Source organism: Apium graveolens, chromosome 9 (genome assembly GCF_009905375.1).
Source record: "Apium graveolens cultivar Ventura chromosome 9, ASM990537v1, whole genome shotgun sequence".
Taxonomy (NCBI): domain Eukaryota; kingdom Viridiplantae; phylum Streptophyta; class Magnoliopsida; order Apiales; family Apiaceae; genus Apium; species Apium graveolens.
This window is the reverse complement of record NC_133655.1, coordinates 232,742,580-232,765,115: the sequence shown is the minus strand read 5'-3', so window position 1 is coordinate 232,765,115 and position 22,536 is coordinate 232,742,580. Positions and strand designations below refer to the sequence as shown.

Genomic DNA, 22,536 nt, shown 5'->3' with positions numbered 1-22,536 from the left:
GATATTTTCCCATCTAATTGAGAAGACGATAGAGGTCTATGTTGATGACATGTTAGTCAAAAGCCTAAGTTAGGTCGATCAAATTAGCCACCTCGGAGAGGCATTTGAAGTGTTGAGGCACCACAAAATGATGTTAAACCCAGCCAAGTGTGCTTTTGGCATTGGGTTTGGAAATTTTTTGGGTCACATGGTCTCTAAGAGGGGAATAGAGTCCAACCTCGACAAGATCGAATCCATCCTAGACATGGAGCCACCACGCTCCATCAAGGACGTTCAGAAGCTGACAGGAAGAATCGCAGCTCTAGGGAGGTTCATCTCCAAGTCTACAGACAAGTGTCTACCCTTTTTCAAAATCCTTAAGAAGGTGAAGGACTTTGAATGGATATTTGAGAGCCAAGAGGCCTTTGAATAGCTAAAGAAGTACATGACTGAAGCCCTGTTATTGGCCAAACCAAGTCTGGAGGACACCCTTTACTTATACCTTGCAGTATTTGAACAAACCATGAGTGAAGTCCTCGTGAAGGAAGAACAAAAGCTCTAGAAGCATGTATACTATGTAAGGAAGGTACTCCATGGAGCAGAGTTGAATTACTCCACCACGGAGAAGTTCGCACTCGCTCTTATCACAGCCTCGAGAAAGTTGAGACCATACTTCCAGGCTCACAAGATCAAAGTCCTAACGGAACAACCCTTGAGAAACTTTCTTCATAGCCCGAAGTCCAGTGGAAGGCTCATCAAGTGGGCAACTGAGTTAGGAGAATTTGATATCAAGTACAAGCTTCGAATGACCATCAAGGCTCAGGCCTTAGTAGACTTCGTGGTCGAATGCACCATTAATGACCAAGAAGTCGGGGGCAAGAGATACTAACCCCAGAAGGAGGAGAGAAGGAGAAAGATAAAGAAACAACCCCGAAAAAATATTGGGTTCTCCATTTTGACGGAGCATCTAAAACAAAATCTAGTGGTGCAGGCCTAGACTTGTAAAACCCTGATGGGTTTATGATTGAGTATGCTTTGAAGTTGGATTTTCCAACGACTAACAACGAAGCAGAATATGAAGCGTTGATAGCTGGCTTAGGCTTGGCTAGAGCCGTGAGGGCCAAAAATCTGAAGGTCTGTAGAGACTCAATACTTGTAGTTGCTCAAGTTAATGGAGAGTTTGAGGCCAAAGATGATACTATGGCCAAGTTCCTGAGAGTCGTAAAGGGAATATTGACTCAGTTCGATGAATGGTACGCAGAACATGTTTCAAGAGAGGAGAACACTACGGAGGATACCTTATCTCAGTTCACCTCGTCTGAAATCAAGAACTATACAAGAAGTATCTTCTTTCAAGTCTTGAAGACCCATACTGTTCATGTTATAAATCTGATAGCACTGATCGGTGTGACAAGCTGTTGGATAGACCCGATCAAGACCCACTTAGAAACTGGGTGGCTCCCCGACGATGCCCAGGAGGCACGCAAGCTGTCGGTTAGAGCATTGAGATACTCATTGATTGAAGGCCTTCTCTACAAAAGGTCCTTTTTTATTCCATTTCTGAAGTGCTTGAGACCTCTTGAAGCAGAGGAGATACTTAAAGAACCCCATAAAGGGATTTATGGACAACACTTGGGGGGCAGGGCCCTCACTCACAAGATAACTCGGTTGGGATTTTATTGGCCAACTATACTAGCCGATGTAAAGGCTTATGTGAAGAAATGTGATAGATTTCAGAGGCACGCTCCAATAGTACGACAGCCCCCAGAGAGGCTTACATCGATCAGCACAATCATCCCTTTTGTGATGTGGGGAATGGACATACTTGGACCATTTCCTGTAGCATCGGGACATAGGAAGTTCATTATGGTAGCCATAGACTACTTTATGAAGTGGATTGAGGAAAAAGCACTGGCCAAGATAACCACCAAGCATGTTACACAATTTTTCTGGGAGAATGTGATATACCGATATGGAATCTCACGCATCCTTGTCACGGTTAATGGGAAATAATTTGATAATGCAGAATTCAGAGAGTACTACGACGATAATAGCATAGAACTTCGCTTCACATCGGTTGCACACCCACAGGAAAATGGGCAAGCGGAAGTTGCTAACAAAATCATCCTTGATGGACTTAAGAAGAGGGTTGAACGCTCGAGAAACACTTGGGTGGATGAGTTGCTGCCTATACTATGGGCATATCATACCACCTGAAAAGTGACAACTGAAGCTACCCCATTCATGCTGGCTTACGAAGCCGAGGCGGTGGTGCCCCTTGAGATCATTCATGGATCCCCTAGGATCGAAGCTTAAGAGCCAGAGACCAACGAAGAAGGCATGAGGCTCGCTCTCGATCTCATTGACGAGGTCAGAGATGAGGCTAACGCCCGTAATGCAAAGCATCAACAAAGAACCTCCCTCAATTATAATAGAAGGGTTAAAGAAAGGTTCTTCCAATAAGGAGATTTGGTTCAGAGGAAGATTGAGGCGTCGGGAGTATGGGAGAGAGGAAAGCTAGCCCCTAATTGGGAAGGACCTTATAAGGTCAGGAAGACATTAGGACGAGAATTCTAAAAGAGACCCTGCATGGTGATGAAGTGCCTCGCACTTGGCTTGCTTCAAACCTGAAGGTTTATTATGTTTAGGAAATTCACTACATGTTCCTAGTAATTAGTATTAAGTTTATAAATAAGGTCGACGAAACCATCTTATGTAAGGGTTGAACACATTTCTTAGAGATATTATCTATTTATACAAGTTTATTTCTATCATCTTGTCTATCAATTTATTTAAGTACGAGCATCTAAAGAATACAAGTCCCGAAGGACCAAATGTCGAAAATAAAAGACATGGAACTAAACGAGTTGCATAGATAAGGATCCCAAAGGATCATAAGTTAAAGTCCCGAAGGACCAATAGGTTACAGACCAATAAGTTCGAATAAATAAGTTCTGAAAATAAAAGCCACATACAGAAATCAGAGTCGTGCAAGGCCACAACATTCACTCATCAAAAAAATCCTCCCCTTCACCATTCGAGCCTTCCTCAAAAGAAGAACCGTTGCTCCCTGGAATTGGCTCCCTCATCTTCCCATGAAGGGCTTCTCTGTAGTTAAGGCTATCTGATGGGGCCTTACCCTTAGAACCGGAACCCCCGTGACTAGAACTCGATTGAGACCTCACACGAGGAGTCGAGGGCACAGATCCGGAAGCTTGTCCGGATAGATCCATAACAGGTAGCTTCCAGAAGCAAGATAGAAGACTTGGATCAACCACATCCGGCCATATGCCCTGAGCATCTTTGATTCCCCTATTCCAACCTATGGTCAGGTTAACAGAGCGCATATCATCATCATGCTCATCCGTCATTTTGGTGAACCTAGAGAATTTGTGATAAGCTCCATCGAGGTCTTTCCATTCCTTCTTCCTCTTCTCCTCTGAACTGGCATATTTTCTCTCCATGACAGCGAGCTTACCCTCTACTTCATGAGCTTTGGACTCCCACTCCCCCGTGGAGATAGTCATTTTGTTCATGGAAGTCTGCAGTGTAGTATAGTCACCTCTCATATTGATAGCCTGAGTGGAGGACACCGCGAAGTAGACATTGGCCTGACAAAGAAAACATAAGTATAGTTATAAAAAGTTTAAGTATGAAGAGCCGAGTCCCCAGGGAGTGATTACTATAATATTTTTCAAATTCTAAGGAAAAATGCACTGAAATAAAATTTATACACGAAGAAGTATACCTGGCACAAGGCATGAGCCCCCAACATCTTAGCCTCGGGGAGCTCTCATCAGAAGAGACAAATAGGAGGTCAGGAGGAGTAATGCAATTCTTCGACCACTCAAGGGCAAGGCCCGAACTGCTGAGCATGAAGTCATTGGTGGATATAGCCCATCATGGTTCAAAGGGTGTCCTCGCATTCCCATCAAAGTTTTTAGTCCTCTTCTGACCAGATCCCGAAGCCTGAAGGAAGGCAGGAATCTTAGGAATATAGTTGGCCTTCTTAGCTTCATCTCTGGTCATCCTGCCCGTAACAGCATCGCTCGTTTTGGCTTTGGCATCGAAAGCCTCAGCAGCTGAAACAAGAAGGAAAGAAAACAGATATAAGAATAAACTTGCACAAAGTAAGGGGAAACAAAGATAAATACCCTCTATAGAGAGGAAGCTAAGGCCAGCTTTAACAAGCTTGACTTCTGTTACGAACTCCCAATAAGGGGTTCTCCCATCGTCATCAATGAGGAGATCTCGGGCTAGAAGCTCGGCATCCGAAAGTTGAGAATGATATGAGAACTATCAACTGGGCTGCTAACACTATTATGCATATGACATCACCTCTTTAACATCGGTTAGAAATGTCATCGATGTTAAAAGCAGTTTTAACATCGGTTGCTTTAAAACCGATGTTAAAGATGTTGTAAGACATCAGTATCTAAACCAACCGATGCCTATAATCGTTTTTTTTAAAAAACACCCGCTTCTTTCTTTCCCCCGTAAAATACACCAAAAAATTCCCCCTTAACCAATTTTTTTATTTTCAGTTTCCCCCATTAACCAAAACAGTTTCCCCCTTCTCTCTCTCTCTCAACTTTCTCATTCTCTCTTCTCTCTCTCTCATTCTCTCATTCTCTCTTTTCTCACTGTCTTGTCTCTCTTCTCTCTCATCTCTCACTGTCTCTCTTTTCACTCACTCTCTTTAACCTAAAACCCCTAAAATTTATATGAATTAATAAAATCGATTAATTCATAAATCGAGGTCGATTGGTGCTGAAGAGCCTTGAAGGAAGTCTGGACTACTCGATTAGTGTGTGAAAAGTATGTTTTTTTGAATTTAATTTCAAATTTTATGTTTTGATTTTAATCGAGTTTGTTTTTTTATTTTATGTTTTTTCGAGTTTAATTTTAGGTCTCTGGAGCTGGGTTTGGTTAATCTTGAAGTGGGTTTGCTCGATTAGGTAAGATTTCACATGCATGTGTATGTTTTGTTACTATAATAGATTCATGTGTTCCTCCTTGTTCTTGTTTAATTTTAATAGATGCATGTGTATGGATCCTGTTTAGTTTATGTTGTGTATGTTCTTGTTCTGTGCTACATGTGTTTCTGCTTGAATAAAGTTAGTGATCCCAGTCCTTTTACAAGAGATTAAACACCACTGATAGTGGCAATCTCAAATACATAGTGTAGCATACTGTCGGATCCTCTAGCATTTGGGTTATACAATTGCCTTTATTAAGATTTTTAGAGGTTTTAGCTTTGGCTGTATGTAATCTATTGCATATAACTGGTGATCATGCGGTGTACAGGGTTCGTGTTCATATAAAAATAGGTTTTCTCTTTACTCATTACTTCTTTGGACTGGTTATAATTATTTCTGTGGCTTAGGGTCATCCAGAATCTGCTTGGATTTGGATATCATCAGCCTTGTAGGCTGCCAAAAGAGTTGAGATAGATAATGATGGACTAGTTTCACAATAATCGATTTTAGTTTATTGAATATCTTGCTGAGTACCTCAAATTCTTATGGTCCAAATTTTGGATAGTTAGGTACAGCTTCATTTATATTTATAGCTGTTATATATGCATTTCTTAAATGGAAGAGAAAGACATCTCTGTATTGGGTAAAGGCTTCTGCAAGAGAGAAAAAAAGGGCGTGGAAGAAGCTAAAACTTCCCTTAACACACCATGCATGGGTGGAAGATTTTTCTTATGGAAAACAGCCATCTACATGTTGTGTTTGTCTAAATTCTGTGGTATCCCCACAGAGCACAGGTTCAAAACCCACGGCTCATTCTCCTATCCAGCGTTGCTCTGTTTGTGGTGTATTGGCGCATTTCAGTTGCTATCAGTTTGCAAGAAAGGATTGCAAATATGTTGCTTAAGACGTTATGAATTAATGGACTTGCCTGCAGATGCAAGACCTCTTCTGGTCTTCATCAATACTAAGAGCGGGGCTCAAAATGGACCAGCTCTTAAAAGGAGATTAAGCATGCTATTGAACCCTGTGCAGGTAAATGTTATGTGTCAGTATTATATCAGTCTAGATATGTATTTGTTACAGTGTAAACCTTTGTTATGATAAGCTATATTTGTGAGAAAATCCAAAACCAATTTTACTATTTTTGCATAGAGAAGAGAGTGAGGATTCAAAACTCGAGCCATTTCGAACTTCTCCCGATGAGTTCACGAACTTAGTTCACTCATCTAGTGTTCCTTTTCTATAGCCTATATCAATTCTTTTTTGTTCCATCTTTGCAAGTAGGAGAAGTGCTCTTTTTGTTATTGTTAGTTGTCATTAGAGTTTGCAGTATAGAATTGTTTTGCTTTAGGTAATATATATCGTCGAAATATGCAAAGCTTGTATATATGCATTTAGGAAAACATGAGTTTTCCTGATTCTTAAAGGGTGTTAAGTTTTGAAAAAGTTTGGTAGATGTAATTACAATACTCATGGTTGTACTTGATTCAACACTGGAACCTTTATGCTTCAAGTACTAGGTATTTTTTGTTACAAATAAAAAAAAGGCACTTAATAGTATTGAGCCTGAAATGCATTATTCTGTTATAAAAAATATGTGTCATGCAATTTGCCTTATGTATTGCATTCGTTGTTGATACAATTGATCTTATCATTATCCACTAAAATAACCTTGTATGCCTTTTAGCATAGAATTGTATTACCCTATGACAAATGGCTTATGTTCAGATAAAATTATCTTAGCCTACTAACTAAGGTGAACTGTGTTTATATTTTTAGTGAAATGTAGTTGCGTTTTGCTGAACCAAGTATATTTTTTTAATTTATATGTTCAGATTTTTTTGGTGATTCCTACTCGTGTATTAAGTGCATTACGTGTCTATATTGGTAATTCTGTAGGTCTGTAGAGTTTGTAGGCTAAGAGGTATGTAATGGAGCGTGCACCTAACAAAACTATGAATCAGACACGCCATATAGTTTGGCTTTCTGCCATATAAAAGGTCTGACCTTTTTGCTTAGAAATATATTACCAAAGGTGACTTTTGTATTCTAAGTCAGAGCATCTATCCATAAGTCCATGTTAATGTCTAATATTTTAAATTTAATTCTATTGTTAAGGTATCTAAATAAAGTCATTTCCTGTTTCAGGTGTTTGAACTCAGTTCCTCGCACGGGCCTGAGGCTGGTTTGAAGTTATTCAGTAATGTGCAATATTTTAGAGTTTTGGTTTGTGGTGGAGATGGAACTGTCGCTTGGGTTCTTGATGCAATTGAGAAAAATAACTTTGAGTCACCGCCACCTGTTGCAGTTCTACCACTGGGGACCGGAAATGATCTATCCAGGGTGTTCTATTTCCTAAATAAGCATGTAGCTCTATGCATCTGACGTATTAAATTCCAATTGTCTGAACTATATGCTTTTGTGGTTTCTTAAATTTTGACTAGTTTGTGAATAAATTGCGGTATGCGAAAGAAGGGGCTAGGGATATAATGGACAGAACATGTGTCGATTTACCATTGCAAGTGTGGCTTGAAGTTGATGGAAAGGACATTCAGATTCCAAAGGTACATCGGTTATGATTAATTATATACTGAAGAACTTTTCCGTTTATAAAATTTTTAAATGTAAGCTTAACAAAAAAAATTCGTAAATTTTCAGGATGCAGAAGGTTTAATTGTGATCAATATTGGCAATTATATGGGAGGTGTGGATCTTTGGCAAAATGATTATGAGAATGATGATCAATTTAGTCATCAGTACATGTATGATAAAATGCTAGAGGTTGTATGCGTTTCTGGAGCATGGCATCTTGGCAAACTTCAGGTAATCTCTTTCATTTTCTAATTAGTTTGTAGGCTGAGTTGTCGATAAATTGGGCATAAATTAATGTGCCAACTGTTGAATATGTATTACTTAAAATGTTATGGAAAATTATTATAAGTTATAACAATGTTTTTCTGGGTTAGCACCTATCTATCGCTTTTGCAGAAGTAACGATTATCATATACAGTAGGACACTCATTTACATAGAACTGAAGAAGAATGTAAAAAAGGTAACAAACAAAAAGTATAGCAGCGTGTAAATGTTAAGGCTTAGTGACTTTGTAAATTAATATGAAAACTAGTTTTTTTTACTTGTTACAATATTATTTCTTGTTGATTATGTAATGTAAGTCAGCCAGTTGCTTTGTCAGTCGTCGGTTTCAAGGTCTTACTTTGTCAGTCGCCTATGTAATTGTCTTCCTGTTGCTCTCACTCTTATGTCTTGATTTGCAAATGTATATATACAGTCAGTAGCGTGGCAGTGATCTGTTGCTTTAAGAAAAATGTTTAAACTGCTTAAACTGTTGCTGGTAATCATAATCATATATGTTTTGTGCCTAGTGCAATGTTCACTTCGCATTAGAGAATATGCATATTTATCACTATATTAAGATGCATTTAATATATGATATACTAGACAATTATGTACTTTCTAATATGTAAAGGCTCTCCTCTAATATTTTTTGCCTTATTTACACATTATCTCCTACACCTACTCAATTAATTTAATTAGATGGAGGGTTATATATACCCATAACTCATGAGTTTCATGAATAACATAATAATGTTCACCAAGATGCCAATACATGATATATTAACCCTGGAATTCACAGAAGCTCTTATTTTTCTATTAGGTTAGACTTTCCCAGGCTAAGAGGCTAGCCCAAGGAAAAACCATAAAAATACATCTTTCAAGTACTTTTCCAGTTCAAATAGACGGGGAGCCTTTTATGGTCTCTTAGATTTGTGGAGAAAATTACCTAGTTAGGAGAAGTCACTATTTGCTGAGATATGCGTAAAATAGAAAAATCCTCCGATATTGTACAAAAGAAATGACAGTGACTTATTGTTTATTGTTTCATTATCAGGTGTTTATGTTAAGAAGGGCTTCAGGTTCACAGGAACGAAGAGGCCATGCTGCTGCTATTATGACAGATGTTTTGGTTGATGTAGAGTGTAAAGGTGTTATCAATGCATCTCAAAAGAAATTACTTCTCCACGAGATTGCCCTTCAGCTTTCTTGATCTAATTATTCCTTTTGTTTTATACGATGGACGAGCTTGACGAGGTGCGAATGGAGGCTGCAGAATATATCCAGGAGTTGATATGAAGTTTTTAATGACTTGATTTTTGCAAACTAGTAAGGGAACCATATGCTTTTGCAAAATTTAGTGGTCTCTTATGTTGGTAAATTTTAGATGTATATTAAGTTGTATAAATTTTAGTTGAAATATAAAGATGAATATGGATGGGTGGATTGGTTTATGGTTGTAGATATGGATGTTGGTTGTTTGTTGGATGTCGGAATGGTTAGATGTTGGTTATCGGAGAATGCGGTTAGATTTTGGTTGTAGACATGCAAGTTGATTTAGTATATAATTTGGTTGTTTGTTGGATGTTCATTTGGTATGTTTTTTTTGCTTTTTCTGGGTTTATGCACAAATGCACAGGCTTATTTTAAAAAAAATAAGAACTCAAACATCGGTTCTTGTTATAAAACTGATGTGAATCAACTAAAAACACATCACCTACTCAAACTAAAAATGATGTCTAAACCAACAAAACAAATTGAATTATTGGAAAGAAAACGATGTCTATAATGTTAAAACACATCACTTTGTGCAAGTATATAAAAGTAAAATGAAAGAAAACCGATGTTAAAGTAGAAGTTTCACATCGCTTCCTCAAACAAAACTGATGTTATAATACATGTCTAACATCGGTTTAGCAAATGAACCGATGTAAAATACGGACTAAGACATTGATTTGTTTAAGAATCTGATGTCTATCAATTAAAAGTGCTTCCATGTTATATGTTTAAAGTGCTATTTAACCTCCTAAATACCATTTTTGACAATCTAGTTTTAACATTTTATTCAAAAAAAGGGCTAATTATACATCAGTTTGCTAAAACAACCGATGTCTGTGTACATCTTTAACATCGGCTAAAAACCGATGTGAAAAACCCCTACCTTTCTCTACACATGCAAAGACATCGGTTTTAAAAAAAAACATCAGTTTATAACCGATGTCTAAGGGCATTTTTCTAGTACTGAAGTCACGTCTGAAGTATGCCCCCAATCTCCATCTTTCCACTCAACGATCACAAACTTCTTGTTCCACTTATGGTTTGAGTCATTAAGAGAACTGGCGTTCACCATATGAGGAACATGAGCTTTGTGTTGTATCACGACTCAACCAGGTTGATTCAAAGGAGAAGCCTTCATCATGAAAATACTACGAAACATCGTCACACTTAAGGGGATGCCTAATACATGACATCTCACTATGAACAGAATAATGAAAGACCACCTGTTAGGGTAAAGCTGGCATGGATGAATATTGAGTTCAGCTAGAAGCCTCGGAATGAAAGGGTGCAGGGGAAACCGTAGCCCAGACTTAAGGGCCGCCTTGAATACAAATAGCCTTTGGTGGCAGAGGTTACAAGCCCTCTCACTTGGTTTAGCTTTACGAATCTTTCAGCAGTCGGGCCAGGAGTAAGTCAACTTAATCTCCTCGACATCCTTCTCACGGAGCATACTTATGTGATGAAATGCATTAAAATGGATGGTACTAGGGTACTCGTCCGCCCTCTCGTCTAACATACTCTTCAGGCTGTTTGAACAACGGTTAATTGAGAAGGGGGAGACAAGAGCTATACCTTGGAGGGAGCGAAGAGTGGCCCTCTTGTGCAGAGATTCTTTCTGGGAAAAAGAGGACTTGCTAGGACCTTGTCCGTCAGACATTCTTGAAGAGTTTGAAGAAAGATACGAGCTTGAGAGAATTTGAGAATTTGAGAATTTGAGAAGTTGAGAAATGAAAGTGTGAATGAAAATGAGCACTTCTCATCTTCTTTTATAGGTAAGCTACTAAGTCTGCTTGATTCGCGCTAGCAGGTACAACATTAAAAGAACACCGAAAATGGTGGAGAAGGATGATCAAAAGACAAGAAAGAACGATATAATTAATGAAAAAAGCGGTGCAGGACATCGTTTATCGTATCAATTGTAATAACCCCCAAAATTTTGAACTTTTTGTAACCCTTATGAATAGTGTTTTAGCTGAATGAGAAAACTTTTCATGTCACACTATGTAGGGGTTCTGTTATGGATATTCTGAGATTTTATTAGTACTCTATATGGTATATAAGTGTATGTAAAGATCGTCAGAATCCAATTCCGAACACTTTGATTTTTCCCGGAAATCCACTAGATACGGAAAGAATTGAGTATAAGGTAACAGGATAAAAAGGATTTAAAATTCAAGAATTTTAATAGAGGATCATAAAAAGGAATATAATGTATTGAGAAAGGTTAAGGGAACCTAAGTAATAAGATCCCGGGTATGATCCCCCAAACGATAAACGAAAACGAAAGTTAAGCGAACCGTATAACAGATCAGCGGTCATTAGGCAAGCAATTAGGAAGTTAATCAAAGAGATTAGAGGGGATGATGTCATCCAATCAATGAGAAGAGGACAAAGAGGGAAGGATGACACCACATGATGACATAAGCATGATAAAGGGAGGAAGGAAATGTGGTTGAATTAGAACCACACAAAGTTTAAGGCTAAAAAGGTAATTAACCAAAACAAAAAAAAAACTACTTCCACCAAGCCAAACAAATCATTTCATCAAAACAGAAGAAAATTCCATTTCTCTTCACCAAGGGTTTGCTCTCGGCTTTTCCTAGTTTTCAAAGAGAAAATTTTCAAAATCCAAGATCCAAGCTTCCTAAATTGGTAAGATAATTCCCTAGTATTCCTTATGCATAGTTATGGCTATATTATGAGTTTAAGCATCCCATTCATTCTCTATCTTCCCCAATAAATCAATGAAGAAGACAATGAATAGTGATTTCAAGGTTTTTAACTTGATTTTTCTTGCTTTTCCTTTAAGATCCAAGCATTCCTAAGACTCCTCAAGGCTTCCTAAGGCTTCCTAGCTACTCACACCACTTCAAGGAAGGTATATCATCTCCAAACCCTAGCTTTACTTTGTATATTAGGATGATTTTGGTTGATATGGTATTAGAGTAGCTTAATGATGGTTGGTTTAGAGTTGGGTTGGAATGGTGGAGATTGGAATGTTGAAATCTTATGATTTGGTTAAAGATTGTAGTATAGTTTAAATTCAAGTTTTAAGATTAAGTGAATTGATTATAATGAGTTGATTTGGGGCTGTTGTAATGTAGTTTGGATGGAGTTTTGATTGGGTTGTGAATTGGGATTGAATTGTGGTGGATTTGGAATGGTTTAAATTTGGGAAATCGCGTAAACATAGCCGTCGTAATGTCCGATTTACTTTAGACTGCTTTTGTTCATAACATTAGGACCCGAGAACTCCCTGCTAGGTTTTTACCATTGCCATGATTAGAAAGTACATGTTACGAGCTTCGTTTTGATATATGGTTCGTTTGATTCCGATGTACGGTTTAGGAGAAACGACCGTTTTAAGTAACGGCGTTTCGCGAACGAAACATTTCCCCTCGTCTTACTTTGAAACATAGGTTAAAGACCAAAAAGGGTTAATTAGTGTATGAAACAATTATGTTACGTGTGTTAGGCAGTTGGTAAGACACTCGCGAAGGAATCGCCTTAAAACTCGTAATGGTTAAATTATTAAAAATGGTGGAGCCGAGGGTACTCGAGTGACTTAAGAGAATCAGTAAGCGCAGAGCAAGCGTTAGAGTCTAAGTTGGTTAAAGTATAGATTTACAAGTGACTTTGGTTTAATTCCAACTTACTTGTTGTTTATAGGTTACCAGACTCGTCCCGAGCCATTTGTAACCCCCAGTCGCTCAGGCAAGTTTTCTACCCGCTATACTGTTGTTGTGATGTATACATATGTATATGCATGATCTTGTGATAAATGTATATTTGTTATTAGCAAATTCTTGCGATATATTGTAGCATGTGATATGGTACATATGCATGCCTGTTTCGTATTCTTGCCATATATATCTGTTGGTTCAGTTGATAATACCTATGCTAGAGAATAGCGATAATTTGCATATACCTATGTTATAGTTTTCAAAACTATTAATCGAATAAGGTTTATTCGATAACTTTAACCATTTATTTTATTATATGAATATTATTTCGAATATTCATTCGAGGGCTTATGACTCAGCTTATATTATTTAATGAATATTATTTGAATATTCATTTGAGGATCTATGACTCCGATTATTTGCTGAGATATATTCTTTATTTTATTAAAGAATAAGGTGTCAATAATCAAACTTATCTTGATTATTCAAAGAAAGATAGTACTTTCGTATAAGTATATCTTTGGTTATTTAATACTCATTTCAAGTATAAGTTTTACAACTTCTACCTCAATTATTTGTATAAAGATTATTCTTTATGGGAATATTATTTAAATAATAATATTCAGATATTTTCTAATATATGGGGACTGATTTACTTTATTAAATCAGCATTACTCCAAACACCCTTTAAAGTGTTTTCGAGTCTTTAAAATAATTTTTAAAAGTTAGAGCGGATCCCAAAACTCATTTTTTTTTATTTAAGATCTTCCTTTTTAAAGGGGATTTAAATACTCGCTCAAAACCTGAGGGATCCGACTCTATGGTGTATTTTATATTTGCAACAAGGTTGCAGTTTTGGTAAATGAATTGATTACTTACCCAACGTTCGGGAAGTAAGTCCATCTATCGAGTCAGCATAAGCAACATGGGCTCAGTGGGCATCCATGATAGTGTAAGTGGCTCAGTGGGAGTCCATCAAATGCATAAGTGGCTGAGTGGCAGTCCAGCATAAGGTCCTATTGCGACCAGGGTGATGACCAGTGGGGAATTCGTTTATCTACTAGTAGAAAAGGTTACTTATTGGTATCTTTGCCTGATCAGCAAGATATCGGGTTTATGCCACAATTCTTTTTCCCTTCCAAAAATTCATTGGATGTTACAAACTCTGTTCATACTTTACATGACAGAGGTTTTCAGGGACTGTATAAAGAAGATGTATATGTGGATATATATATATATCGGAACTTAATGAAGTATATCATAACTTCATTTCCTTCAATAATACTTCAAAGATTTAATCTATTCAAATCTGTCTTGTAGTCTCATCTATGTGATGAACTGTTGAAAGCTCATTATACTTTGAATAGTGGTAGTTCAAGTAGCTTTATAAATGATATAAGTATAGTGAAGTATTTGGTAACTTCATCCCTTGTTTTTACTTATATCCGGTAAGTAATTATCTTACACTTGATAAACGATTCTAGTAAGTATCCATTTAGATACTTGTATTATTGTTATCACTATATATTATCTTGCGAGCTGTAAGGCTCACTCTTGCTTTATTTCTTCATCACACAACAACAGTTAGGAAAGATGGCCAGACTCCAGCAGACCCAGAGTAAGCATGTGTGAAGCGTCCCGCGTCTTCCCGTTGATGTTGTAGCTGCTATAGCTGCAGAGGTAGATCTATTGGCAGATCAGGCATTCTACTTTTGAGAATCAATTATGTATAATTGTAACTTGTGGCAGATAATGGCAATTAATTGTAAACTTATTAAATAATCATTTTGTGTTGTAATAACTGTTAATTGTGGATTCAAAGACTGGTACTTATTTCAATTTCATCTCTGAGACTATAACGGGTTGTGGTGTGTTAGTGTGGGGTCACAGCATGAGGTTATTTATTATTAATTCAGTTAAGTGATATTGTGGAAAGAAAGACCGTGACGACCCAGATCCCTGACCCCGGATCTGGGAGTGTTACATCAATTCTCCGAATAAAAAGCCTGGTTGAAGCTAAATACAAGTCATTAGTCTTAACTTAGGGACGATTGTGTTAATTGGCATGATTAAGAAAACTTATAAAGATTAAGACAAGATTAGCATTTTAGCTGAACTCACGTGTACGAGAACAGAACATTCTCCTCTTCACGGATCATACTACCCTGCAGGAGGCTACCAAGGTTCATCAAGACCACTCCCGGCCGACCAGCCCACAAGTGGAGGGCATATGGCTGACCAGGAGCCTTCGTAGTATAGTAATGATGGCCACAACTTGCATCTGGAGTATCCCCGGTTGACCAGCCCATAAATGGAGGGCATATGGCCGACCAGGAGCCTCCGTAGTAGAGCCATGACGACCACAACTTGCATCTGGAGTAGCCCCAGCCGACCAGCCTATAAATAGAGGGCATATGGCCGATCAGGAGCCTCCGTAGTAGAGCCATGACGGACGCAACTTGCATCCAGAGTAGCCTCGGTCGACCAGCCCACAAATGGGGGGCATATGGCCGACCAGGAGCCTCCGTAGTAGAGCCATGACAGCCACAACTTGCATCCGGAGTAGCCCTGGCCGACCAGCCCAAAAAAGGGGGATATATGGCTAACCAGGAGCCTCCGTAGTAGAGCCATGACGGCCACAACTTGCATCCGGAGTAGCCCCAGCCGACTAGCCAACAAATGGGGGGGAATATGGCCAACCAGGAGCCTCCGTAGCAGAGCCATGACGACCACGATTTGCTTTCGTAGCACTCCCGGCCGACCAGCCCATAAATGAGGGGCATATGGCCGATCAGGAGCCTCCGTAGCAGAGCCATAACAGCCACGATTTGCTTCTGTAGCACTCCCGGCCGACTAGCCCACAAAGGAGGGGCATATGGACGATCAGGAGCCTCTGTACCAGAACCATGACGGCCACGATTTACTTCCGTAGCACTCCCAGCCATCCAGTACACAAATGAGGGGAATATGGCCGACCAGGAGCCTCCGTAACAGAGCCATGACGGCGATGATTTGCTTCCGTAGCACTCCCGGCCGACCAACCCACAAGTTAGGGCCTTTTGGCCAACCAGAAACCTCTATAGCAGAGCCAAGATGGCCATAATTTGCCTCTGTAGTGGCCTTGGCCTATCAGCTAACAAATTGAGGCCTTTTGGCCTATCAGAAGCTCCTGAAAGAGAGCCCCGAGGCCTTCAAAAGTTGCTTCGGAGGCCCTCTTGAGAGGCCCTTTGGAAATTTCTTGAAAAGGATAACTCTCAGCAGAACCAAGTTTCGTGAAGACTAGAACGTCCACAAGAACAAGTTTGTTGAAGTGCATAACATCCTACATAGGAGGTTTGGACAAGTTCAATGAAGTATAAGACTTCCTATAAGAACAAGTTCAATAGAACACATAACATTTAGCAAGAACGAGTAAAGAACGTCCACTAGGATGAGTACAGAACATTCACTGAAACAGCCGTAGCAGAGCCATGAGGAACTCAAAGGCAACCATGAAATTAATTCCATGGACAACCAAGAGAAACAAGGGCAAGTCAAGGTATGTAGAAGACTTGAACTCTGAGTGAGAGATTCAAAAAAAAATAGGGGCAGGCACCCCTGGACAGCATGGAGCAGGCTGACCAGGAGGTGGCCGACCAGGAGACACTCCTCCAAGTGGACAAGTAGCCCACAAATGAAGGCATGTAGCCGAGTAGAACCTTCTCTGAAAAAATCAAAAAAAAAATTTGAAAATTTTTAAATTTTCAGGATTGTAACATTCAGCCCAGATTAGGGCCGATTAATGAAATTTAGCCCAGATTGTCGATTAGTGTATATTAAGCATAATTAACCCAAATTAGGGGGATAGTGATTCGTATGATAAATTTAGCTCAAATTGGAGTCGTTTAACCCATTCACTCTTATAATTAGTGTGAATTAGGGATAATTAGTGTCTTATGCATACTGATTAGTCTTGATTAGCCTCGATTAGGGAAGATTAGCCTCGATTAAGGCCAATTAGTGCATTATAGCTTAAAATTAGGCTCTTTTAAACCTAATTAGCAGCTTATACATGGAAATTAGCCCCGACTAGGGATGATCAGCCCCGATTAGGGCCAATTAGCTTCTTTCACCCTATAATTAACCTTGATGAAGATTAAGGGGTGATAAACGCTCACTTTTTAGTCCCGATTAGGACCATTTAGTGTTGAACACTATCCAAATGACTTGTACATAGGCCTTAAGTGTGTATATATGCACTAGTAAGTCGTTGTAAATGTTTAGGTCGCTCCATACTTTACGATAAAATAACGATACCCATGAAGGGCAGATACCCATGAAGGGTCGATACCCATGAATGGCCTACACCCATGAAGGGCCGATACCCAAGAAGGGTCGAAGGTACCCCAAGTCACGGTTACACCATTATAACTTCCACAAAAACTCAACCAGTATTCACAGAAGTTGGGGGAAAATGATATGGATAGGAAATACATCCTAAAGACACACTAAATGTCTAATTAATTACACTTAGGCTTCTTTTCTGAAGTCCGGTACAGACCTGTCTAGTCCAAGCTCATAGCAGACTCAAGACGGACCATGTAGACAAGGCCCACCAGCTGTAGTCGTCAAAGTCCACGAACACAAGTTGTTCACGGACTAGGCCCAATACGGCTGAAAGAGCAGAGATATGCACACTCACATGCCTTATTACTTGTATACTACACTTACACATGGTACTATATAAAGTACTCAACCCTTCTTTTCTTTGTCAATGTGAGATAAACTCACACAAGCCTTTTCAAGATATAAACTTCATCTCAATTTTTATATGGATTACACTAAGAAAATGACTTAGATCCAAACATGAAAGTTTTAGTCATCATTAAAAGGAACAACCTCCAATAATTAGTTTTAGGAAATTACATCAAGAACATGTCTAAAAACATGCCTCAAACTTTCCATTTTTTAATAATCCCCCACAAATCCATATAAAAATGCATATCAGATTTTATCATGACTTGCTTTTCAGATTCGGTACCCTTCCGGGTTTGAAACCTCCTAAGTCCTCTACTTCGATGGCTACTGGATATAAATGGAATGTTTTACCTTGAATATCTATACGTTTGGTGTAACCAAACTCCATAGACGATGAGAAGTCAAAAGGCTATAGTGCAGATTTACGGTGTTAAGACGTTATGGTCGTGTCTCGATCCTGTTCGTCGAATGCTTTAAGGAATAACCATTTCCTCTAATTATGACCTCACAATTGCATTTGCTTAGCTAGGCATCTCCAAAGATGTACTACCAACATTTTTTCTTACGAATTGACCCCATTCGGATTTTATTAATCCTGACATAATATTTGGTCTATCAGAGTTTAGCAAATTCTGATAAAAAATTGTTACCATCAAAGTTTATTAAAAATATTGTTAACTAGAAGTTCAAGTACCTTTTAAGGTTTACGAGGGATAGACTCATATACATAAGTATCTGAATGCATATGATAGAGGTACTACCAATTCATCCTTACAACTTGTTATTACCACATTGAATACACTTCGAGGGATCTCCTCTCAGGTGTATTGGGTTCTCATTGTTGATGAATCATGATGGGTCACCAGTCTCATCCCCAACCTTGACTTAAGGACTACAACATGCTCAAGCCCCTTAGTTAGCAGATCAACTATATTATTCTGAGTTCCTATGAACTCTATAGCAATAATCCTATCAGACACAAGATCCCTTATAGACTTTAGTCTAACTTGGATGTATTTATTTTTCTTAGCATTATACTTCACACTTCTAATCTTGTCAATCGTTGTACGGCTATCACAATGAATAGAAATGGCAGGACGCGATCTTCTTACTATAGGTAACATTAACATGAGTCCATGTAATCATTCAGCCTCCATCACAGTGACATCAAGTGCACACAACTTAGCCTCAAAAGTAGACCGAGTAATCAAAGTCTATCTAGAAGAGTTCCAGGACACTGCTCCACCCGCAAGGGTAAACACATATCCAGTCACTTCATTGGAATCGAATTTCTTAGCTATCCAACTTGTAACACTGTACCCCTCGAGTACCCCCGGAAATCTCCGGTAATGCGAAACAAGGGAATTAGTTCCCTTGAGATATCTAAGAACTCTATTCAGTGCCTCTCAATGAGTCTTATTTGGATAACTTGTATATCTAGCTATCTTAGACACATGATAAGAAATATTTGGTCTAGTCACATTAGCAAGATATTATAAACTCCCAATAATCTGAGAATACCTTAACTGAGACACATGAACTCTTGAACTATTCTTGACTATAGAAACTTTTGAATTATATGGTGTACTAGCAATTCTATAATTTGAATAACTGTACTTCTCAAGTATAGATTTCTATATATAATGAGACTGTGACAATGTTATTCCATTAGTTGACTGAGTCATCTTGATCCCAAGAATCACACTAGCCTCACCCATATCCTTCATTTCAAAGTGCATCTTCAAGAAACTCTTTATCTCATTAATAATCTCAATATTGGTTCCAAACAACAAAATATCATCTACATATAAGCACACAATCACACGATCATTACCTCTAACCTTATAGTAGACACACTTGTCACTTTCATTAACTAAAAATTCGAAGTCTATATCAGTTTCATTAAATTTATTATGCTAGTCAATATTTACTTGTTTAAGGCCATAAATGGACTTGACTAGTCTACATACTTTCCTCTCATTATCATAATCAACAAATCCCTCAGACTGATCCATATAAATCTCTTCTTCAAGGTCACCATGAAGAAAAGTTATCTTTACATCCATCTGATGGATGATAAGACCATGTATCGAAGCCAATACAGCAAGCATTTTGATTGTTGTCATTCGGGCAACAGGAGAGTATGTATCAAAATAGTCAAAGCCTTCCATTTGCTTAAAGCTCTTGCAACTAGCCTATCCTTGTACTTATCTATTAAGCCATCAGGATTTATCTTCTTCTTGAAGATCCATTTACATCCAATAGTAAAATATCCAGAAGAGAGATCAACTAACTCCCATGTTCCGTTTAAAACAATTGAATCAATTTCATTATTCACAACGCATTTTCAATGCCTTAACTCCAAAGAATTCATGGATTAACGGAAAATTAAAGGCTCATCATCGACATTGTAAGTGATAAAATCACTTCCAAAGTTCTTGACTACATTTGCACGCTTACTTCTCCTAGGTCTCCCTACTTCGTTAGGAGTAGAGCTACTACTAGGATCCGCCCCCATATTTGTCATATTTTCTACATGATCAGGAATATAACTCAATGTGCGAGTAGGATCATCCTCAGAATTACCCAAAGGTATATCAGTCTTCATAGGGAACACTTCCTCAAAGAAAGTTGTATCACGAAATCAACTATCGTATTCACCACAATACCATATATGTCAGATTTTAATACTAAAAATCTCATAGCAGTTGTGGCTTCAAGATAGCTCAGAAAGATACAATCAACAGTTTTTGGACCTAGTTTCTTGCTCTTGTGTTTAAGGACAAGTACCTTGGTAAGGCACCCCCGCATACGAAGATAACTCAAACGTGTCTTACGCTTTCTCCGTAATTCATAAGGTGTTTTTTTTATATGTTTCAGAGGGACTCTATTCAGAATATGTCAAGTCGTATTCAGAGCTTCTCCTCACATGTACTTAGGCAACCCAGAATTAACAGCATACAGTTACTCATGTCTTTAAAAGTTCTGTTCTTTCGTTCTGCCACCCCATTAGACTCAGGTGTGTATGGTGAAGTAATCTCATGAACTATACCATTGCTTGCACAAAATTCATTGAACAACGTACTCGTACACTCACCACATCTATCAGATCTCAAATGTTTAAGTACTTTCCCAGTTTATGTTTCAGCTTCATTTTTAAATATAATAAATTTATCTACTGTTTTATTCTTATGTTTAAGCAAATAAACAGAACAATATCTACTACAATAATTTACAAAGGTGATGGAATATCTATATTGATCCTTAGTCAACACACCACTAAATTCATAAATGTCTAAGTGAACTAAATCTAACAAGTTTGAATCCCTAACAATATTATGAAAAGGCTTCCTTCTTTGTTTAGCAGTAACACATACTTGACACTTAGATTTCTTATCAATGGCATGCTTTGGAATTAACTCTAAATTCATCATATTCTTTAAAGCACCAAAATTTAAATGACCAAGTTGTAAGGGCTACAAATCAGATGATTCAACACAATTAACAAAAGGTGCAACATTATCATTAATAAAATCACCCAAAACGGGTTCAACATTTATCAAAAATAAACCATCGGATAAGTAACCCTTGCCAAAAAAATATACCAGTGTGAGTAATCACTACTTTATTACATTTCAAAGAAAGTTCAAAGTCATTCTTAACTAAACAACTTTCACTTATAATATTTCTACGAATAGAGGAAACACGATGCACTCTAGTGAGAGAAAAAATCCGCCTAGAAGCAAATTTCAAGTCCATGTTTCATATTCCAAGCACTTGTACAGCACCAGCATTCCCCATCATTGATGTCACTCCATGACTCTGTTGATAAGATAAAAACAAACTAATATCAGCACAAATATGAACATTAGATCCAGTATTAATCAACCATTCATATGACAGATAAGTAAAAAGTAGTACAGGGTTATAAGTAACATACCCGTAATCGATTCCAGAGGCAACAACCTCACCAACAACCATGTTAGATATAGGCCCATTCGTGGTTATAAGTCCAAGCACAATATTTGCTTAAGCTACCACTCCAGCTTTCTTAGCTTTCTTACTATGACAGTCCTTACTCCAATGACCAATCTGTCCATAAGACCAACATGGTTTGTTTGCCTTTGGCTTCTTAGCCTTGTTCTTGTCAGGTTTAGTATTAGCCTTCTTAGTGAGTACCTTTATTTTTTGTCCTATTGTCACTATATTCACCTTTGAGCTCCCATTTTCAGCAAACATCACATGTCCTTGTATGAACTTGTGCTGCTCCTGCATAGAGATGTCTAATATCAAGTTATTCCATATTATCTCTCCTTTCTATCTTTTCAGGGAGAGAGCAAACTCTTCCTAAGACTTAGGGAGCTTTTCAATCAGTGACATAACCCAAAACTTCTCAGGAAAGACCATACCGGACTCACCCAAATCATGAACCAACATATCAAACTCATGAACCTGTTCAGTCATGGATTTTCCATCCACCATCTTGAAGTCAAAAAACCTAGCCACTGAATACTTCTCAAGTCTTTGAGAATCAGTATTATAGGTTTGGTCCAGCTTATCCCATAAGACTTTAGCAGTATAGGCATCTGATGAATAAATATTGAACAGGGTGTTCGCCAAGGCTGCCAAAATGGTTGCCCTAGCCACCCCATCCTTCTCAGCCCATAAAGTATAAGCCTTAACAGATTCAGCCATCTCTTAATCCAAAATAGGAAGATCATACTGCACCACCGACCATAGACCCTTAACCGTTAACCAGAGCTTCATCTTTTTCTGCCAACGAGAAAAGGAAGCTCCTCCACTGAATTTATCAGGCATACGCGATTAATCAATAGGTTGGGGAAACGATACGTGGTCCAATCAATGGAAGCAATACCACCAGAATCAGTCTTAACAGTCTTAGTAACATCTGCAGTTTCGTTAACCATCTTGCTAATTATAATATAACACAGATAATCACTTCAAGATTGTTGGGAATAATCTAAAACTAAGTGCAACAAGGGTAGTTATATAATTAACAAGAACA

At 38.2% G+C, this 22,536-nt stretch overlaps 1 pseudogene; it reads left to right on the top strand.

Annotated features, from left to right (window-relative positions):
- The first annotated feature begins 5,573 nt into the window (after window positions 1–5,573).
- Window positions 5,574–9,025, top strand: LOC141686046 (diacylglycerol kinase 2-like; annotated as a pseudogene).
- Window positions 9,026–22,536: the final 13,511 nt, after the last annotated feature.